Source organism: Gymnoscopelus microlampas, assembly GCF_963454915.1.
Source record: "Gymnoscopelus microlampas genome assembly, chromosome: 15".
NCBI lineage: Eukaryota > Metazoa > Chordata > Actinopteri > Myctophiformes > Myctophidae > Gymnoscopelus > Gymnoscopelus microlampas.
The window spans coordinates 16485987-16493486 of record NC_139952.1 but is presented as its reverse complement, the minus strand read 5'-3'; the positions used below and the strand labels follow the sequence as shown (position 1 = coordinate 16493486).

Sequence of the window (7500 nt, the reverse complement as noted above, 5' to 3'; positions counted from 1 at the left end):
CAGGAGAAATACTAAATAAATAACTGAGGTCATTCCTGGATGGGACATCAAGGCTTGTGAGCACAACTGGCTCACGTCCCAACGGCGGCGTCGAGAACAAAACAAGAGCAACATTACTGACTATTAGTCATTTAAAAAAAAGGTCCTGCTAGCCCACGCTATACGCGGGTCAAACTGTTTTATCTGTCACCCAATATCTCTAGCTCTTTCCGTATCTAACTTTTTTTCACCTTTAGTCACTTCCTCTCTCATCTGTTTTACTGTACGTACGTGGGCTGATTTTACGGCTCATTATTTATCATCTTACGGTCCGCCGATTCAAAGTGAATCTTTAATCCCTGCTGATTGTGACAGGGTTTTTTTGTTTCTTTTTTTTTATCCCTAACAATGGGAATAAGAGGAAGATAAAGGGGACCCAACCGCAGATGAGGTCGAAATGACGGCGTATTTTTGGAACCTCTGTAGCGAGCTCTCCAGGCCCTTGACTGGACAAAGGCCTGCACCGCTTTACAATGCAACATCTGTCAGAGTTTGGGGGGGTGGGGGGGTGGTCAGAGAGAAGCGTGTTGGCAGCATTCGGGGATGCCTCAGGAATTTCCCCTTCCTATTTGGAGAGGATTCAGATGGCCATTTGTGGGTGACAAAAACAACCCGACTTTTGCATTCACTAAATGTGTTACATGTTACGCCTTTCACGTCTCATCAGGAACTGAGCAAGTTGCGGTTCAGTGTGTTTGCTCATGGATGTTGTCAGGACGGGACCCAGTGACCACGCTGATCAACGGGACAGTCCCAGACCACTATATAGCCCACACTGCCATCAACTGAACAAGAAAGATCTGAAATACCGAAGATGACATAAAAAGCTTAACATGGTATTTCCCGCTTTTTCTCCCCCCTCTCTCCCACTCCACACCAAAAACAGAAAAAGAAAACGCACGTATGTTTTCTCTACGATAGCTGTTCCTGGAAGGAAAACAGCTGTAAAAGTTTTAGCGGCACGTTTCATATAAAAGGCTAAACTCAGTGTAGCCATCGAGGTGGAATCCTATTCGGGGGAGAGAGTGGTGACACTTCATTTTAATTTATCCTTCAACAAATATCGTGTTTTGATCTCCCTGACCTTGATTAAACCCCCGATGCAACAGAACTCCGAAGTTTGGAGCAATATGAGTAACAGCAGATACGAAAGACTAATGTTTATCGACTGTTCTGCTTATCGAGAACGATTATAAAACCAAAATACAAGGAAGATAACGCCCGGCTTCCATGGCTGAAAATAATTTCAAACTCGGTCATGATTAGTGGCAGTAGACTGTGATAACACCATTACTGGCTCGCTAACTGTGCAACCCTCTTTGACCGTATTGTCTAGTATTTCACAATGCCTGAGCACTTGCAGCACTATCTCATATTTGGGTCATAATCACTCACCCATAGCACAGAGAGGCAGTGCCAGAGATATAGCCCCCGAACCCCTTTTGGCAACACTACAAGCTGTAACTTACAGTACAGTACACACACACACACACACACACACACACACACACACACACACACACACACACACACACACACACACACACACACACACACACACACACACACACACACACACACACACACACACACACACACACACACACACACACACACACACACACACACACACACAGTCCTAATGACTTCCACTTGCCTGCCCAGAACAATATTATTTATGCTCATTCCATTTAAAAGGCAATGGTCTTGCTTTAGCTTATACTGTATACAAGGAAATATTTGAATGCCACTGTGGCCTAAAATACCCAAACATCAATTCCAACCAGTGTATAATGGTAAAGAAGTCGGCTTCACCTGAGTGACATACCGCAGAACACCATCATTTATAACAGCCGCGGTAACCAAATGAAGAGAAATTAGAACCATTCCAGAAGTGAATATACTCGGGGGCACAACAAAACACAGAATCTATCACAGGAAATTCTCAATTTATTCCACAGATACAATACTGTGTGTGCCAAGATGCAAGCAAGTGAAATTGTTTTCGGGTGAGATGTTATATAAGCCCTTGCACACCTAGCCAAATACAAAAATAACCTCACAATTAAAGCTAAATAGATCACGTTCAAAGTGCAGCACACAATGAGTCAGTACGAGAAGTGGAACCATATGCATTCAAATGCCACTCGGTAATGGAAACTCAAGTGACTAGAGAGCGAGAACAAAATTGCCAGAAATTTACTTCATTCATTGAATCTCATTACAGTACCTTATATTGCTATAAGTGCACCTTTCTGCCCAATATCAAAGGTTCCAGGGTGCAGGGGGGCTAACGACCGCACTGAAATATGACTTCGGGGAGAGGGGAAAAAAAGCAGAGTTCAAAACAAAGTGAGCTGCCATATCGACTGTGACAAAAATACTAAATGCCCCGTTTCCTGAAAATCAAGAACATTGACAAACAACGGGCTCTTTTTCACATCCATGTGGAAACGCTATGGCATTGCTGTAATGTATTTCCTTATTCCCTTGACATGCTTAACAGAAAGCTCTGTTTCCTCTTTCGCCTTCGAAGCTAGGTGCAACCGAGGCACACACACAAAGAAAAATGATTTTCTGGAAACCGTTACTGTAAGCAGCCTTCAGCTATAGATATTTCACTTGTACAAATTATGGGGGTCAGGATTTTTGTTGTTATTCAGCTAGAGTGTCCCCTAGCTTCTCTGCATCATCTGATTGTTGGTTTTAGGCTTGTGTTATCAGTTAAAATAAACTCTGATAGAGGAAGTCTCGCCTAAAATAGCTTGGTCTCTCCTTGGCTCCCTAAGCATGCTGTGTGGCCCTCTGATATCACTCAGCACAGTAAATAATATGCTCTGTCTCATTTGATATCTTTTATTGGGACGATGACTATTAAATGGCTATTCCAAAGACATTTGGAATCATACAGTAGGAATTATCCTTGTTAGGTACCTTGATTTGGCAAAAATTCAATGTAACATCAACTGGTTCCCTCCTTGGCCGCATAAAACATCCCATAAAGCCGTGCGGTGAGGCAGACAACTCTAACGTCCGGTTATTTTAATGGTTTATTTAATTTGAACGTCCTAAGCCTCAGCTTCAGCTTCTTCCAAATGAAATAAATGATGAATAAAAAACTAAAGCTCTGAAAATGTTGTCCATAAATTAATTCATGAATCTGTTGACGCAAGAGACTTGATTGGTGCCAGGTGCGCGAGAGGCCTGATTACCATGTACCGCACACCAGAGCCACAATCTGTGTCAGATTTTACATTAGTCTCTAAAATGCTACTTTTCTCAATTCACGTCACCTTTTGGACAAAACAGGTACCTAACAAGGAACGTTCCTAAATTGGTACAATTTAATGAGTGACGTTTCCTTGCAAATGAGACACAGCCGTATTCACCCTTTATGACCGTTGTGTAAATTCATTAAGGAGACACAGGCATAGGGTAGGATTTATGCCATGTAACAGACATTAAAAGTGCAATGCAATGTACTGAAAATGAGCAAGGAAACGGGGGATGGAAGGATGGAGAGTCTAGTTCATTGGGTAAATCCCTGCGTGTTTATTTTGATCAGTGCAGTCATGTTAAGTTAGAGGCAGAACAATGAGAATTTCACAGGGATAAGACAGCGCCGATATAACTTCTTTCACTTTTCTCCTCCTGCTCAACAGCCGTTTGGCACAACAAGCCTTCGTTCCTCAAGAAACACTGTTCTCAGCCACTCTCCACTGTCTCCACCACAAGGGAAATATGAAGATCTATTACTTTGACTCGTGTGTGCAGAAACACTATTTGGCTTGGAGACTCGGACTCGTCTGCCAAAGTCTGCATTGTCCTTGAAATATTGGAGACGTAGAGGGGTATGTGTGCAGCAGCATACTGTATAGTAGATGTACAGTACATACAGTATATGCTTCAGAGTCGCAGGCCGTGTATCACAGTCAGTGTTGCCAGATTCTGTGAGAGAAACAAGCAACCAGGTCTAGGAAAACCAGCCCAAAAGAAGCAACTACGGGCCACATGAGCACTTATATCAGCTATTTGAAAATAGCAGATCTACAAGCTCACAACGCGTCGCGATGCGGCGCGTTGTGAGCTTGTAGATCGGCTATTTTCAGATAAAATCTTGCGGGGGAAATTATAATAAGCAGATCTGGCAACCCTGATCACAGTGCCTAATCTTACACGCAAATCATTTCAGCAGCCTTTTTCGTTAATTATCCCGCAAAAACATCTCGTCCTCGCCGACAAACTTCTCACGGCGCTTTAACAAGGGGCCTGCTTGCTTCCCCTCCCGCAACTACATTAATTCTCCCTGAGATCAGAGGCGATCTTCTTCGTCCAAGGCTCCATGCACTGCTTTGCAGGCACAGGGCTGTGGAAGTAATCCTTTGGACAAACAGAAGCCACCTTTGACTGAACAGGAATGTTATCAGGGACCATATACTCTTCCCTGGACCGAGGAAGGAAAGATCGCAGACTGCTTTACCAACAGCTGTTTGCTGGGACTTTCTCCGGCCCCCTCACTCTCTCTTCTCTGTTCTCTCTCTCTGTCTCTCTCTCTCTCTCTCTCTCTCTCTCTCTCTCTCTCTCTCTACCCCCCACAGTGGTCTGACCGGCCAGGCATGGGGGTGGGAGGTATCTGGTATGGTATCCTTTTGTGCGTTTCTTTCATCAGGGCTGGCTGGAGCAACATTAAGGCCAACTTTCCCCCTTAGACAAGCAGTCAAGGCTTACGTGATTAAGACAGATAGACCGGGCCAAGACACTTAATCTTCTGTCCAATGAAAAATGTTAACTGCATCCTGATGTTCTCTCCACACTCGGTAATTAGGCTGAATTATCACTGTGTGTTTAAGACTGACCCTCTGAAATGCCTTTACCTATTCCCTTCTGGTGCTGATGCGTTTGTCCACTTGTTATGAAGGCCGTGGTGTCTAACTTTTCTCCAGTTTCGCTGGAAGGCACCAAAGATGCACCACATTGACAAGGGAAACTCTGCGACGTTGTTCGGTAATCATTGAGAAACGTAAGGCTTGGATCCAAGGGGATTTCGTTTTTATCAAGCAAATGAAAAAGGCCTGTGGTCCTGTGAGGGATGCCAAAGTGTCAGGACAGAGGCATGATGATATTAATGGCGATGGCAGGCTCTTTCGCATGCTCCCATTTTCACGTCGGAGGGGAGGTTATTCTAGACGTCTCATTAGTCAAAACCGTCAGTCCACCATCGCTGCCGTTCTGTTTTCATAGTATCACTTGGACTATCACAGATGGATGAGGTTCACTGAGCAAAGATAAAACCGGTGTTATTTCACCCTTGGCCTTGGTTGACATATGGACCACTATTGGGAGCTGTGCAGACCGACGACTTTCCAAACTGTCGAATTTCAAACCAAATTCCACTGAACTGTGTTGCTGTGCAATATTGCCATCGTTTCAAATATCACTGTAAAAGTTGTCATAGTAAATAGATCAATAAATGAGCCAGTGTATTGCAGGTAAAGCTAAATTTACATTTTCCACAGTGGCATATCCTTGAAGTCTACTTATTTACTCTATCTGTGCTATGCGTACTGCAGGTTATTCCTCTCCAGTGCACAACTTATGTCACCTCTTAAACTTGAAACTTTGACCATATAAAAATCCCTCAGCAGGATTTTTTGAGATAAACTCAATGATGTACAGTCCATTGATAAGATGATAGAACGCAGATACTGCCCCAGAAATTCCTCCTCTGCGATATTTCATTCGGATTCATCCATGGCTGCGTTTTGAATGCCGTTTAACTGTGTGAGACTCTTGAAACCTTTGTGAAGAGACTGAACGCCCCATATTACTCCACCTAATTACAAACTCAATCGACCGTGGGTGGAAATATACTGTGACCAATGGCTGCCTAATTGATGAGGAATGTCAATTTCCTCCAACATGAGGAGTGAAAAGTTTACACTCGCCCCGCAGATGAAAAACGCTCACAAGGCAACGTAGTAGCAGTATAGCCCCAAACAGTTTTAAGAAGGGCGCTCTGATTACTAATGAGCAGCAGAACTCAAAGCCTGCTAACGGTTATTGACTATGTTCAGGTCAATTAATCCCACAATTCCACAGTAATCCATCAAATCCATCAGGCATTATGTGTGCATTTATTTGTGTCGTCTCAAGGCAACTTTTTTTTTCTTTTCATTTTTTTCCCCAGAGAAAAATAAACCATTATGTTTAAGCAATTAATCATAGATTAGGGAGACCCCCTAATCTCATTTGAGAGAGACAATATTGTGGAAGGCACACGGACCAGGAGAGCTGGTTATATGGGCTACGGTGAAGTTTGAGGTTTGTTTATTTGATTCATGTATTCATTTCAGAGAGATAGTCTCCGCTCATTTCGGGAGACGCCGAGTCTCAAAGCTTAGAAAAGCAATTCGGCTGCCAAACTGTATCTGTGATGACCTCACGATTTCTTAAGTCATTAACGTCACAGTAGAGCCGTGGTTTAGTATAGTCAACACCTTGGTGGCTCCACAAACAAACACATTTTTATTATTCATCAACAGAAATAAACCGCCCTATTATGGAGAGGTTATTTGAAACAAATTGCTTTAAAACGTTTCTTTAAAACAAAACATAAGGACAGAGTCCTCTGTTTGACGCGTATTTGTGGAGCTGGCTTTGGATAAACAACTTGTAAACAATATATATATATGCTCATCCAGTATCTGTGGTTTGATCCACTCTGTGTTCTCAAGCTATATTCACAAGTCTTTGACATGAGTAAATAAAGGGAGCATTTTCTTTCCCCCTCTCTTTCTTTTTTCCCCTCTCTCTCTCTCTCTCTCTCTCTGTGTCAGTCTCTGGGGGCTCTCTCTGACTTCCTGCCATTAAAGAGACAGCCCACTGGAGAGTAGGGGGTGACTGACATATAACTACCACTGCTCTGACCGACGCTCTGTGGAACTCCACCGGACATCTGTGGAATTCAACTCTGGATTTGCACCGACACTCAGAACGGCTATGCAGAGAACTGAAAGGAGAATGAAATAGAGTACGTTTATAATTTAAATATTATGTTCAATGCAAGAAATTGGGCCAGAAGTCAAGAGAGTCCATGTCCAATGTCCCTATAGACACTAGCAACTCAGAACGCTGAGGAGCTAGCTGCACACAGAGCTCACTATAGTCTGTATATACAGTTACATAACAACACAGCATTGATAATATAAATTGTATATGGTTGTCTTGGTAATTCCTGGCCACTGGATTATCAAAAGTGGATTTCTTGGCTATGTTCACTACGATTCAGTGTCCTCATCTAGTGTGACTCAGTGTATCTTACCCATGGAAGAATATATATGCCCTTTAAACCCTGATCACTTCTTAGGCCTTTTAAAAATGTGTGACTATAAAAAAGGCTCTGAAGAGGAGCTACGTGTGTAGAAAAACATCAACCACAGAAATAAATGATCTGACACAGCA

At 43.0% G+C, this 7500-nt stretch overlaps 1 protein-coding gene across 1 annotated transcript in view; it reads right to left on the bottom strand.

Moving 5' to 3' along the window:
* Positions 1–7500, bottom strand: part of angpt1 (angiopoietin 1) — a 78171-nt gene that overhangs the window by 69207 nt on the left and 1464 nt on the right. The gene's annotated exons all lie outside the window — the stretch shown is intronic.